This window comes from Pristiophorus japonicus, chromosome 4 (assembly GCF_044704955.1).
Source record: "Pristiophorus japonicus isolate sPriJap1 chromosome 4, sPriJap1.hap1, whole genome shotgun sequence".
Lineage (NCBI taxonomy): Eukaryota > Metazoa > Chordata > Chondrichthyes > Pristiophoridae > Pristiophorus > Pristiophorus japonicus.
The window spans coordinates 289,767,824-289,783,471 of record NC_091980.1 but is presented as its reverse complement, the minus strand read 5'-3'; positions in this window follow the sequence as shown (position 1 = coordinate 289,783,471).

Here is a 15,648-nt window from a genome sequence, read left to right as displayed (position 1 = left end):
CTGTTCGCGAGGGCACAGTTCTCTCAGAAGATTGATTCAGTTTGTTGAGCATTTTCCTTGATTGCTCCCATTTTATCTTGAGTGTAGAGGTCGCTGAGCGCAGACCATGGCTCCTCGTACATCCGGAGTGCCGAGCGAGCCTCGGCAGTGGCTGTTTGAAGAGTGGTCTCATTGTCTAGGGCATCTTGTAGTTCTTCAAGAATTGGTTCGGTCCTCTGCCAGTGATGATGTAGTTTCTTTTTTCTTGCTTCTACGTCATTGTTGAGGGGTTTAGGGTAGGGTATCTCTTTCTGTGATCGACTCAGAGGGTCTTCGAGCTTTGAGCGTAGAGTTTCCATGTGGAAGGTGTTCGCGCTGTCAGGAATGCCTGACATGATGATCTTCTACCTGGTGATCTGAGCAATTACTCAGGGTAATTCTTAAGTCATGTTTCACAGTTATTTTCACTCTACTGAGTTCTGTCAGAGTGTAGCGTATGGTGAGCGATAGCTCTGATTCTCCAGCTAGCTTCAACACTACACCAAGAAATATGGCTAAAGGTCAGAGTTTCAGAATCCAAATCCTTCAATAAATGCAGTGTAAAACTGTTGGTAAAGAATAAAGACAGATCTAGATTTCTTGTAATACAACGGTAACATTCGAATAAAAACTGCAATAAAGAGAAGTTACTTATCGTTTACCGTACATCAAAGATAAAATGCAATAATTCCAGAACAATTGGATAAGGAAAAGTTACTTACATATCTGTACTTCTAGGAAGGTTCGCAAATACAGAAGATCTGTTTCTGATTAACAAAAGTTAAAGATAGTTCTAGCTAAAATGGAGGCAGGTCTATGCTTCCTCTTTCTCCCTATCTTTCTACCTGTCTGTGTCTAATCAGAAAATGCCACCTGGTGGCGGGAAAAGGCAAGACAGCCTACAGTGACCACAAGCTGTCAAAAAGCTCCAACCATTACAGAGAGTTTTCCAGGCATTTGACCCAGCAATGATAAAGGAATGGAGATATATTTCCAGATGGTGGAAAGGACTTTGAGGAATCAGGATGTGAGAGACTTGCTGCAGAATACTCAGCCTCTGACCTGTTCTGGTAGCCACAGTTTTTATTTGGCTGGTCCAGTTAAGTTTCTGGTTAATGGTGACCCTCAGGATGTGGATGGTGAGATATTCAATGATGGTAATGCAATTGAATGTCATGAGCAGGTGGTTAGACTTTCTTTTGTTGGAGATAGTCATTGCCTGGCACGTGTGTGGCACGGATGTTACTTACCATTTAGCAGCCCGAGCCTGAATATTGTCCAGGTCTTGCTGCATGTGAGCACGGTCTGTTTCATTTCTTGAGGGGTTGTAAATGGAACTGAACACTGTGCAATCATCAGCGAACATCCCCACTTCTGGCCTTATGATGGAGGGAAGGTCATTGATGAAGCAACTGAAGACGGTTGTGCCTCGGACACTGCTCTGAGTAACTCCGCCTGCAATGTCTTGAGGCTGAGTATTTTTGGCTTCCAACAACCACAATCATAAAAACATAAGTAGGAGTAGGCCATACTGCCCCTTGAACCTGCTTTGCCATTTAATCCAATCATGGCTGATCCGATTGTCATATATCCTACATGGCTACTGTTGGTACTATCACAAGGTGTGCCACCAGAGGGCACAGCAGTGGGAGACTTGTAGGTTATCTGTACAGGTGTGTCTGGCCTAGTATAAAAGGCAGGCCACCATGTGTGATCCTCACTCTAGAGTTAACAAATAAAGGACTAAGGTCACTACAGTTCAAGTATAACATATTGCCTTGTGGAGTCATTATCAGAGCATCCAAGGACACAACAATTGGCGACGAGATTATGAACTTTCACACAAAAATGGTTACCCTTGGTACGTTGCAGCAGTTCGCCGATGGTGATGATTGGGATGCCTTTGTGGAGAGGCTCGATCATTTCTTCACAGCAAATGACCTGGCAGGAGATGACCCGGCCACACTGGCTGATAAGCGCATAGCTATCTTGCTAACCAGTTGTGGGCCCACCGTCTATGGCCTCGTCAGGGACTTGCTGGCACCAGCGAAGACAACGACCAAGACATATGAGGAGCTCATAACCCTGAGCCATGAGTAACTCAAGCCCAAGGAGAGCATCCTCACAGCCAGACACCCGAAGGCCAGGAAATCGCGAAATATGCCGCAGGCCTCAGGAGACTGGCGGCACCGCGTGAGTTAGGCAACCACCTCAATGAAGCGCTGCGGGACATTTTTGTCATTGGTATATAGCATGTTTACCTGCACCACCGAGTGTTCCCCGTTGAGGATGGAAGTCGAGATAGATGGCGTTCCAGTCTTCATGGAAGTGGACACGGGGGCAAGCCAGTCAGTAATGAATCAAGAAGCCTTTGAAAGGCTATGGGACAATCAAGCTGAACGACCTAAGTTGGTCCCGGTTCAGGCAAGCTGCGCACCTACACCGATGAACTCATCCCAGTCGTTGGTAGTGTGGATGTAAAGGTACTCCATGATGGCGCGGTGCACAAGTTACCTCTGTGGATTGTTGCAGGTGATGGACCAACGCTGCTCGGCAGAAAGTAGATGGAGAAGATCCATTGGAAGTGGGACAACTTCAACCCTCCAGCGATCAACGTCCTCCGCGTTCGGAGGCACAGCAAGCCCTCACTTGAGGGTGGACCCGGCACCAGAGAGTAAACCAGCACAGCACCCGAGGCACAGACCACTCAGCACGACTGCGTGGAGATGATCCCGCTGAGACGACCCGAACGCACCTTCCAGGTTCCAGTGGCAGGACTCGGGAGGAAGAAAATCAGCTCCAAAGGCAACTTCCCAGCTTCGGTGGCAGAACCCAGGGAGAAGAGGATCACCGCAGTCGACATCGTGGATGGAGAAAAGGTGGTGCCCAAACCATAAGGTGAGGTGCTAAAGAAAAAGATGGCCGCGGCCAGACCACGAGGTGCAGCGCTGATGGAGCAACACGTGGCACCAAACAGAGAAGAGGATTGGGGTAAAGTAAGCAAGGCTCTCTTAAAGGAGGGCTGCAACCCACTACAATTAAAGGGACAGTTCCACACACTCAAGCAATGTAATAGCAACTGTAAGTTATTGGGCCCAAGTTTCGGGTGGAGTTGCTCCTTGGAGTTTAGTTTGGAGTATCTTAAAATCGCAATTCTCGGCATTTAGTTTGCTCCAGTTCTAGTGAGTTATTTTAGTTTAGTTTTAGTTCATTTTTTTTTCAAAAGTGGGTGTGTCCAGCCACTTAGGCCTGTTTTGCAAGTTTAGGCAGCGAAAACTTACTCCAAACTAACTTAGAACGGAGTAAGTATCCACTTTTGTAAGTTCTGAAAAACCTTACCTAGAGTTAAGTTCAAGTGCAGGCACAGCCAGAGACGGGGGGGTGGGAAGGATTAAACACAAAGGACAAAAGCATTAAACACATCACTTAAAATGGCCTAAAACTTGTTGCGATTATATTTTGCCTTTTATCTGCTGAGTGAGGACAGTTGTTTCTCTTTTTATAAATAAGCAAGTGCAGGTTCCCGGCTGAGGCAGACACGTCATCAACATCAAAAAGTGGGGTGGGGGGGTGGGGTGGGGGGGGCGAAGGCAGAGGATTTTTCAAAGCACTAAACACCTTCACAACAACATTAAAGAAGCATAAGTACATTTAAAGCACTAAACAAAGCAGAAAAAGTAATAAGCAATTAAATAACAAATAACAAATAAAAAATAGAAGGAACCCTGCACCTGAAGCACCAAGACCAAAATAATAAGCAATCAATCAATAACAAATAAAAAATAGAAGTCCTCCCTTGATGTGAAGGGAAGCTGTTTCTGCCAGCCTCTCTCTCTGCCTCTGTCAGTGTCAGTGTCTCTCTCTCTCTCTCTGCCTCTGTCAGTGTCGCTCTGTGTTTCTGACAGTGAGGGGTGGGGGGAGGAGGAGGGAGGGAGGAGGAGGGAGGGAGGAGGAGGGAGGGGGTGAGGGGGGAGAAGGGGGGAGGGAGGGAGGAGGAGGAGGAGGAGGGAGGGGGGAGGAGGTGGGGGGGGGGGTGGGAAGGAGGGTGAACGGAGTTCGCGTCGGGGGTTGCCCATTAACTTACACTGATCTCAACTGAACATCGGGAAAGGCAGACTTCTCGCCACAGTGATGGAGATCTTTGCGGGCAGCTTTCTATGGGGCCAGCGGTGAAGGCCTTTGCTTTGCCACTGACCGCAGATTCCGGGCCACTATAATAATTTTTTTTTTAAACCGGAATTTTTTTTTTGCATTGGAAATTCAGCTCCAGGGAAATGCATGCATCTCCGAGCCTGATTTTCTGTGGGGGGAATTGGGATTAAAAGCTGGAGGCGAACAGCTGTGTTATGTGTTGGGTTGTTTGTGATAGCACTGGTTCAAACTCGTTGAAGTAGCACTGGGCACTGCTAATGGTACACAGCAGCTTAAAAGTTGCTATGCTTCTGAGGGTCTAATCCACTCTACAAGCTGGTTCTTTATAATGTCACTTGATGTGGCTTCTCTGGGAGAGTCTGAACGCAGCAGCGGGCTGCTGCAGACTGAGCCCATTCGGCCGGGGGGTAGGGCCAGCGTGCTTCAGCCCCTCCCACACAGCCTGCAGAGCTGCGAGGAGCTACTGCATATGCGCGCACACTCTAGCACGCTGTGCAGAAGTCCCAGCACTGTTTTCAGCGGCAGGACCTGGCTCCGCCCCTCACCCCTTGTGCTGCGCTACGCCAAGGCTGAGGACGTCCTGAGGAGCTCGGAGAATTAGCAGATAACTTTTCAGCGCCCTTTTTATTCTAGAAAGTCGGCGCAACTCATGGAGGTGCGCCGTTTTTACAGGGGGCGGAAACTTGGGCCCAAAATGTGTAACTGACGATCAGAGTTGTGTGCATGCAATAAGCAAGGAAAAGTCGCGCGAACATGTAAAATGTGTAATTTATGGTCAGAATTGTGTACATGCAAGGAAAAGTCGTGCGATCGCGATTGGAGCTACAAAGTATCCACAATAAGTAATGAAAAGAATTTCAACTGCACGCAGCCAATGCAGCGGGCAGACACCCATCGGGAGCACACAGGTCCAGCGAGCTACCCAATGCTGTAGCCTGCGTCCTGGGGACCACAAGCAGCCAATACACACGAGCGGCAGAGCAAGCGATCTCAGGAGGGCAACGGCACCGGTATCGATACCCTGCCTCTGATCAGCTCCGCCTCTCAGGCACCCAAAGGCGCCAACCACCACGAGCCTGAAAGAGCAAACTGTGCTAAGGCACAGCCCCCAGACCCATCATCGCCAAGGCCATACCCGGAAATGAAGGGTCACTCGCTGCAGTTCTCCCAAAGGGGACCAGGACCAGCCAAGATCCCAAATCAATCATCGCCCAGGCCAGCAAGTCAGCAGTTCCCTGCGCACTGCTAGACGACAGCTCCTCAGGGAGAGCAGCGACCCAGGGTGCAAAGAAAGGACAGAGAGGTCACAGGTATCTGTGAACCTGCCCGATGCTAGGAACCATAGCAACAGCCACAAGAGCAGGCAACTGGAGCCAACCGGGTTCCCACTGCCAGCACTGGGCACCGCGCCGCCACCAGACTGCAGGGACACCATCCAGCAGTTCTGGAACTAGTTTTCCCTTATGCACCGGTCACCGCATCGATAATGTATCTCACCAGTCTAACGTACTTGTCTCACAACGGAACCACAAATATAATGTTTTCCTGAACTTGAATGTACATGAATGCAATGAGCCTCCGGCATAATCTATATGTGGGGGCGGGGGGGAGAATGGAGTGGTCAGGGACACACACACACAAACAGCAACCACCAGCACTCTACTGCACCAACCACTCACCCAAGATTGAAACGACCTGCCAAAGGTCAACCAGATAGAGCCCAGATAGAGCTAAGCCCAAAGCATAATCAACGCAGAGGCGATTTGCACTTAAGGCTTAGGGGAGAGTGATGTCATGTATTCTACATGGTACTATCACAAGGTGTGCTACCAGGGGGAACAGCAGTGGGAGACTTGTAGGTTACCTGTACAGGTGTGCCTGGCCCAGTATAAAAGGCAGGCCACCAGATGTGATCCTCACTCTGGAGTTAACAAATAAAGGACTACGGTCACTACAGTTCAAGTACAACACATTGCCTCGTGCAGTCATTAGCAGAGCATCCAAGGACACAACACCAATCATGGACTCAGCTCCACTTCCCTGCCTGCTCACCATAATCCTGTATCCCCTTATCAGTTAAGAAACTGTCTATCTATGTCTTAAGTTTATGGAACGACCCAGTTTCCACAGCTCTATGAGGCAGTGAATTCCACAGATTTACAATCCTCTGAGAGATGAAATTCCTCCTCATCTCAGTTTTAAATGGGCGGCCCCTTATTCTAAGATTATGCCCCCATCTTCCTTTGTGCTGGGTATGACTCTAGCCAGTGGAGAGTTTTCTCCTGATTCCCATTGATTCAATTTTACTAGGGCTCCTTGATGCCACACTCAGTGAAATGCTTCCTTGATGTCAGTACAATCATAGAATAAAAGACGTTTACAGCAAAGAAGGATGCCATCCAGCCCATCGTGTCTGTGCCAGCTGAAAAAGAGCTATCCATCCTAATCCCACTTTCCAGCTCTTGGTCCATAGCCTTGCAGGTTGTGGCACTTTAAGTCCATATCCAAGTACTTTTTAAATGCGATGAAGGTTTCTGCCTCTACCATCCTTTCGGGCAGTGAGTTCCAAACTTCCACCAGTGTCTGGGTGAAATGTTTTTCCTCAACTCCCCTCCAACCCTCTACCAATTACTTTAATTCTATGCCCCCTGGATATTGACCTCTCTGCGAAGGGAAATAGGTCCTTCCTATCCCACTCTATCTAGGCCCTTCATAATTTTGTACACCTCAATAAAGTCTCCCCTCAGCCTCCTCTGTTCTAAAGAAAACAATCCTAGCCTATCCTCAGAGCTAAAATTCTTCAGTCCAGGCAACATTCTCGTAAATCTCCGTTGTACCCTCTCTGGTTCAATCACATAATTCTTAGAAAATGGTGACCAAAATGGTATGCAGTATTCTAGCTGTGGCCTAACTGGTGTTTCATACAGTTCTAGCTAGCCTCCCTGCTCTTATATTCTATGCCTCGACTAATAAAGGAATGTATCCTGTATGTCTTCTTAACCACCTTATCTACCTGTCCTGCTACATAGAAACATAGAAAGTAGGTGCAGAAGTAGGCCATTCGGCCCTTCGAGCCTGCACCACCATTCAACAAGATCATGGTTGATCATTCACCTCAGTACCCCTTTCCCACTTTCTCTCCATACCTCTTGATCCCTTTAGCCGTAAGGGCCATATCTAACTCCCTTTTGAATATATCTAACAAACTGGCATCAACAACTCTCTGCGGTAGAGAATTCCACAGGTTATCAACTCTCTGAGTGAAGAAGTTTCTCCTCATATCGGTCCTAAATGGCTTACCCCTTATCCTTAGACTGTGACCCCTGGTTCTGGACTTCCCCAACATCGGGAACATTCTTCCTGCATCTAACCTGTCCAGTCCCGTCAGAATCTTATATGTTTCTATGAGATCCCCTCTCATTCCTCTAAGCTCCAGTGAATACAGGCCCAGTCGATCCTGTCTCCTCATATGTCAGTCCTGCCATCCCGGGAATCAGTCTGGTGAAACTTCGCTGCACTCCCTCAATAGCAAGAACGTCCTTCCTAAGATTAAGAGACCAAAACTGAACACAATATTCCAGGTGAGGCCTCACCAAGGCCCTGTACAACTGCAGTAAGATCTTCCTGCTCCAATACTCAAATCCCCTAGCTATGAAGGCCAACATGCCATTTGCCTTCTTCACCGCCTGCTGTACCTGCATGCCAACTTTCAATGACTGATGTACTATGACACCCAGGTCTCGTTGCACCTCCCCTTTTCCTAATCTGCCACCATTCAGATAATATTCTGCCTTCCTGTTTTTGCCACCAAAGTGGATAATCTCACATTTATCCACATTATACTGCATCTGCCTGCATCTGCCATGCATTTGCCCACTCACCGAACCTGTCCAAGTCCCCCTGCAGCCTCTTAGCGTCCTCCTTACAGCTCACACCACCACCCAGCTTAGTGTCATCTGCAAACCTTCAGGTATCTGTGGACATGCACTCCAAGATACCTCTATTGCCCTACACTTTTTGACATCCTACCATTTATTGTGTATTCCCTTGCCTTGTTAGCCCTCCCCACATGCATTATCCCACACTTCTCCAGATTGAATTACAATTGCCACATTTCTGCCCACCTGACCAGTCCATTGATATTTTCCTGCAGTCTACGGCTTTCTTCCTCACTATTAACCACATGGCCAATTTTTGTATCATCTGCAAACTTCTTAATCATACCACCTACATTGAAGTCTAAATCATTGCTATATACCACAAAAAATAAGGGACGAGTACTGACCTCTGCAGAACCCCACTGGAAACAGCCTTCCAGTCTCAAAGACACCCATCACCCTTTGCTTCCTGCCACGGAGGCAATTTTGGTTCCAACTTTCTACTTTCCCTTGGATCCCATGGGCTTTTACTTTCATGACCAGTCTACCATTTAGGACCTTGTCAAAAGCCTTGTTAAAGTCCACGTAGACTACATCAAATGTGCTACCCTTATCGACCCTCCTCGTTACCTCTTCAAAATATTCAATCAAATTAGTCAGACACAACCTTCCCTTAAAAAATCCATAGTGACTATTCTCGATTAATCCATGTCTTTCTAACTGATGATTTAATCCTGTCCCTCAGAATTATTTCCAATAATTTTCCCACTGCCGAGGTTAGGCTGACTGATCTGTAATTTCTCGGTATATCCCTTTCTCACTATTTAAACAATGATACAACATTAACAGTCCTCCAGCAGCATGCCTGGAGCCAGAGACAATTGGGAAATGATGGTCAGAGCTGCCGCTATTTCCTCTTTTGCTTCATCTAGGCCTGGTGATTTATCTACCTTCAAAGATACTAAACCCCTTAATACTTTCTCTCCTGCTAAGTTTACCTAATCTACTACTTCACACTCCTTCTTAATTACAAGTCTGTATAGTCCCTCTCTTTTGTGAAGACTGACGCAAAGTATTCATTAAGAACCATACCCACATCTTCCGCCTCAACACACAAGCTTCCTTTTTTGGTCTCTAATAGACTTTATTCTTTCCTTAGTATTCTTTATGTATTTATAAAACATCATTGTTTTTTTTTTGACTTTATTTGCCAATATTTTTTCATGTCCTCTCTTTGCTTTTGCAATTTCACCCCTGCACTTTCTATACCCCTTTGGGTTTTCTGCAGTAAGCTCTCGATAGGTGACAAATACTTCCGCTTGTTTCCTTATCCTACCCTGTAAGCTTCTTGACATCCAGAGGGCTCCAGATTTGGGAGAACCACCCTTTTTCTTTGTAGGAACATATTTACTCTGGACTCTCACAATCTCCTTCTTGAATGCCCCCAACTTTTACTTTTGGTGTTTCTTACATTAAATCAGTGACTACACTTCAAAACATACTCCATTGACTGTAAAGCACTATGCACGGTGGATAGGCAATGGCAAACATTTAAAGATCACATGGATGAACTTCAGCAATTCTACATCCCTGTCTGGAGTAAAAATAAAACGGAGAAGGTGGCTCAACTGTGGCTAACAAGGGAAATTAAGGATAGTATTAAATCTAAGGAAGAGGCATATAAATTGTCTAGAAAAAGCAGAAAACCTGAGGACTGGGAGAAATTTAGAATTCAGCAGAGGAGGACCAAGGGTTTAATTAAGAGGGGGAAAATAGAGTACAAGATGAAGCTTGCTGGGAACATAAAAACTGACTGCAAAAGCTTCTATAGATATGTGAAGAGAAAAAGATTAGTGAAGACAAACGTAGGTCCCTTGCAGTCAGATTCAGATGAATTTATAATGGGGAACAAAGAAATGGAAGACCAATTGAACAAATACTTTGGTTCTGTCTTCACGCAGGAAAACACAAATAATCTTCTGGAAGTACTAGGGGACCGAGGGTCTAGTGAGAAGGAGGAACTGAAGGATATCCTTATTAGGCGGGAAATTGTGTTAGGGAAATTGGTGGGATTGAAGGCCGATAAATCCCCGGGGCCTGACAGTCTGCATCCCAGAGTACTTAAGGAAGAGGCTCTAGAAATAGTGGCTGCGTTGGTGATCATTTTCCAACAGTCCATCGACTCTGGATCAGTTCCTATGGACTGGAGGGTAGCTAATGTAACACCACTTTTTAAAAAGGGAGTGAGAGAGAAAGTGGGTAATTATAGACCAGTTAGCCTGACATCAGTAGTGGGGAAATTGTTGGAATCAATTATTAAGGATGAAATAGCAGCGCATTTGGAAAGCAGTGACAGGATTGGTCCAAGTCAGCATGGATTTATGAAAGGGAAATCATGCTTGACAAATCTTCTGGAATTTTTTGAGGATGCAACTGGTAGAGACAAAGGAGAACCAGTGGATGTGGTGTATTTGGACTTTCAAAAGGCTTTTGACAAGGTCGTACACAAGCAATTGCTGTGCAAAATCAAAGCACATGGTATTGGGGATAATATACTGACGTGGATAGAGAACTCGTTGGCGGGCAGGAAACAGAGAGTCGGGATAAACAGGTCCTTTTCAGAATGGCAGGCAGTGACTAGTGGAGTGCCGCAGGGCTCAGTGCTGGACCCCAGCTCTTTACAATATACATCAATGATTTAGATGAAGGAATTGAGTGTAATATCTCCAAGTTTGCAGATGACACTAAACTGGGTGGCAGTGTGAGCTGTGAGGGGGACGCTAAGAGACTGCACGGTGACTTGGACAGGTTAGGTGAGTGGGCAAATGCATAGCAGATACAATATAATGAGGATAAATGTGAGGTTATCCACTTTGGGGGCAAAAACACAAAGACAGAATATTATCTGAATGGCGGGAGATTAGGAAAAGGGGAGGTGCAACGAGATCTGGGTGTCATGGTTCATCAGTCATTGAAAGTTGGCATGCAGGTACAGCAGGCGGTGAAGAAGGCAAATGGTATGTTGGCCTTCATAGCTAGGGGATTTGAGTATTGGAGCAGGGAGGTCTTACTGCAGTTGTACAGGGCCTTGGTGAGGCCTCACCTGGAATATTGTGTTCAGTTTTGGTCTCCTAATCTGAGGAAGGACGTTCTTGCTATTGAGGGAGTGCAGCGAAGGTTCACCAGACTGATTCCCGGGATGGCTGGACTGACATATGAGGAGAGACTGGATCAACTGGGCCTTTATACATTGGAGTTTAGAAGGATGAGAGGGGATGTCATAGAAACATATAAAATTCTGACGGGACTGGACAGATGCGGGTAGAATGTTCCCGATTTGTGGAAGTCCAGAACCAGGGGACACAGTCTTAGGATAAGGGGTAGGCCATTTAGGACTGAGATGAGGAGAAACTTCTTCTCTCAGAGAGTTGTTAACCTGTGGAATTCCCTGCCGCAGAGACTTGTTGATGTCAGTTCATTGGATATATTCAAGAGGGAGTTAGATATGGCCCTTACGGCTAAAGGGATCAAGGGGTATGGAGAGAAAGCAGGAAAGGGATACTGAGGGAATGATCAGCCATGATCTTATTGAATGGTGGTGCAGGCTCGAAGGGCCGAATAGCCTACTCCTGCACCTATGTTTCTATGTTATACAGTTCTGCTGCTGCTGATGGCCTACAGTGCCTCTTGACTGCCCAGCTTTGAGCTGTTAGATCTGTTCTGCATTTATCCCATTTAGCATGGTGGTATTGCCACACAACATGATGGAGGGTGTCCTCAGTGTGATGACAGTATTTTGTCTCCACAAGGAATGTGCGGTGGTCACTCCTACCAATACTGTCATGGACAGTTGCATCTACTACAGGTAGATTAGTGAGGATGAGGTCAAGTAAGTCTTTCCTGTCGTGTTGGTTCTCTCACTACTTGCTGCAGGCCCAGTCTGGCACCCATGTCCTTCAAAACTTGGGCAGCTCAGTCAATATTGGTGCTACCGATCCACTTTTGGTGGTGGACATTGAAGTCCCCCACCCAGACTATGTTCTGTTGCCTTGCTACCCTCAGTGCCTCTTCCAAGTGGTGTTCAACATGGAGAAGTATTGATTCATCAGCTGAGGGAGGGCAGTAGGTGGTAATCAGCAAGAGGTTTCTTTGCCCATGTTTGACCTGATGCCATGAGTCTTCATGAGGTCCGGACTCCCAGGGCCATTCCCTTCTGACTGTATACCACTGTGCTACCACCTCTGGTGGATCTGTCCTGCCCATGGGACATGATATACCCAGGGATGGAGAGTCTGGGACATTGGCTGAAATATATGATTCTGTGAGTATGACTATATCAGGCTGATGCTTTGACTATTCTGTGAGACAGTTCTCCCAATTTTGGCACAAGTCCCCAGATGTTTGTGAGGAGTACTTTGCGGGGTCGTCTGGGCTCAGTGTGCCTAGGTGGGTGGTCAGTCTGGTTTTATTATTGTTTTTCAATTTGACATGAACTTCAAATTTTCACGTACTATTCGCACTGTAAAACTCACTGAAAAAGTTAAGCCTTGTTGAGTGAAGTATAACTGAGCTGCTAATGGTGTACTAAGTCATAATTACTGCTGAGCAACCTCTCTGTCCCGAAAAAACCTAATCTTAAAAGCGTGGAGTGTCATTCCCTCATTTCCATAACAATTTTTTAGAATTTTTTAAATAAAAAAAATTACTTATTTTTTCAAGTTTATGATATTTTAGTTTCTACCTTAATCCCATGTGTATGTCCCAATCTTTATTATGCTTTCTGTAATAATCAGTGCATTTTACTTCCTGGTTTGCTTTCTGAGAAAATTCTTTAATCTGATTGGCTGCTCAACCTGCTTGATGACTTCACTGTTTCTGGACACCACAGATCCTCGAGGATCGCACCAGGTTGAAAGTCACATCGGAATAGGGGCAATCAACACCAAAGATCCCGCTAAAACATTGTGGGCAGCAGTGAATGTCATCACTTCACTGCTGACTGCAAAATCCAGGCCATTATCTGTTCTAAAGGCCAACTTTCTTTACACCAGCTACTCAGCTCGTTCCAGAAACTCGTCCTCATTCATTCTTACCCTCAACCTGTGAAAAGCCTTTGGGTGGCTTTCTGCACCATGTGTGGTCAGCTGCTCCACTGCATCACATTCTGCTTCGGTGACCTCACAGAGGCCCTCGAGAAAGCCTGTCTTCAGTCCTCCTACAGATGTCAAGGAAGTGTTTTGGAGCCAAAAACACAGCATGCTGTAGAGTGTTGGCACCAAAACACTTTCTTGACGTGTGTAGGAGGAAAAGAAAAGAAAGACTTGCATTTCACAACCACCGGACTTCCCAAAGTGCTTTACTGCCAATGAAGTACTTTTGGAGTGTAGTCACTGATGTAATGTAGGAAACGCAGCAGCCAATTTGCGCACAGAAAAGTCCCACAAGCAGCAATGTGATAACCAGATAATCTGCTTTTTGTTATGTTGATTGAGTGATAAATATTGGCCAGGACACTGGGGGTAACTCCCCTACTCGTCTTTGAAATAGTGCCACGGGCTCTTTTACATCCAGCTGAGAGAGCAGACTTGGTATGACACCTCATCCAAAAGACAGCACGTCCGACAGTGCAGCGCTCCCTCAGCATTGCACTGGAGTGTCAGCTTAGATTTTTGTGCTCAAGTCTCTGGAGTGGGACTTGAACCCACAAACTTCTGACTCAGAGGCGAGAGTGCTACCCACTGAGCCACAGCTGACATTAACATCTACTTTACTCAACTCTACCAAGTCTCATCGCCGAGAGCATGCAGAAATCAGGTGCAGGCAGCGGAAAGAGCGTGCGGCAAACCTGTCCCACCCACCCTTTCCCTGAACTGTCCCACCTGTGACAGGGACTGTGGTTCTCGTATTGGACTGTTCAGCCACCTAAGGACTCATTTTAAGAGTGGAAGCAAGTCTTCCTCGATTCTGAGGGATTGCCTATGATGATGACTCAACACTGAAGACTGAAGAGAGACTTTCTCAGAGGGCCTCCATGAGGTCGCCAAAGGAGAATGTGATAGTGAAGCAGCTCACCACACATGGTGCAGAAAAAAAACCCACAGGTGTTTCTGGAGCTGGCTGAGTAACTGATATTAAAGATTTGACCTTGAGAGCAGATATAGTTTGATACTTATTTATTGCTGCTCAATCCAACAGGCATTTACAGAAAGTTTGACACACCCACTTTCCAATTATACAGTACCAGTTAATAAAGGGCAGCTGTAAAATAGCTTAACCACACATCTTACTAAAACAAAAAGATAAGAATATTTAATTAAAGTAATGTCATTTATCTCACACTACTGTACATAATTGTATCTTACCACACTATACATGACTGTAACTAGAGATGACCTGTAACCACAAGCTTACCTTACCACCAGGGGTGCACTTGCAGGAGACACTGGATACCTGTCACAGACAGGTATCAGGCAAGTGTGGCATTCGAGAGCTGTGTAATAAAGGTGCAGGTCCTGAGTGACCTTGACTTCAGCATGTGCCTCGTGTGAGTCTGTACTGCAGGGACAGCACTTTACAGTGGCGACAAGTTACGGGATCACAGAATCCACAGAATGGCGACCAATGGCTCAGATGATAAAAATACAATGCTGGTGATAATTGGGAGGACTTTATAGAAAGGCTCCAGCAAAGCTTCGTAATCAAAGACTGGTTAGGCAATGATAAGGCAGACAAGAGAAGAGCCCATCTCTTGACAAGCTGTGACTCAAAAACATACGTCTTAATGAAGGACCTACTGGCACCCAAGAAACCAGCAAGCAAATTGTTTGAAGAGTTGAGCACACTGGTAAGAGACCACCTGAAGCCACCGAGCAGCCTACACATGGCCAGACAGGTTCTACAACTACAGACGCTGTGTGGGCCAGAGGTCGGAAAGCGGACCAGAAGACGGTGGGAACAGTACCCGGGACACCGAGGTACAGCGAGTCAACACGATCAATGGCCACTGCTCTTACAACAAGATGCCTCCAATAATGATGAGAGTCCTACTCAAAGGGATACCCGTCAACATGGAGCTGGATACGGGAGCGAGTCAATCTCTCATGAGCGCTCAACAATTTGAACAGCTGTGGCCGCACAAAAGAGACAGACCAAAACTCACAAGGGGTGACACCAAACTAAGGACCTATACAAAAGAAATCGTCCCAGTCCTCGGCAGCGCCATGCTCTCAGTCACACACAAAGGGACAGTGAACCGACTTCCCCTATGGATTGTCCCCGGAGATCTCCCAGCACTGCTGGGGAGAAGCTGGCTGGCAAAACTAAACTGGAAATGGGATGATGTTCACGCCATGTCGTCAGAGGAACGGACCTCCTGCTCAACAGTTCCAAGTCGATTTGAACATCTCTTTCAGCCAGGTGTGGGCACCTTCAAAGGGACTAAAGTCAAAATCTACATCACACAGGATGCTAGACCGGTCCATCACAAGGCTAGAGCTGTGCCCTATGTGATGAGGGAAAAGATTGAACATGAACTGGACAGGCTTCTGCGGGAAGGCATTATCTCACCCGTGGAATTTAGCCACTGGGCAAGTCCCATCGT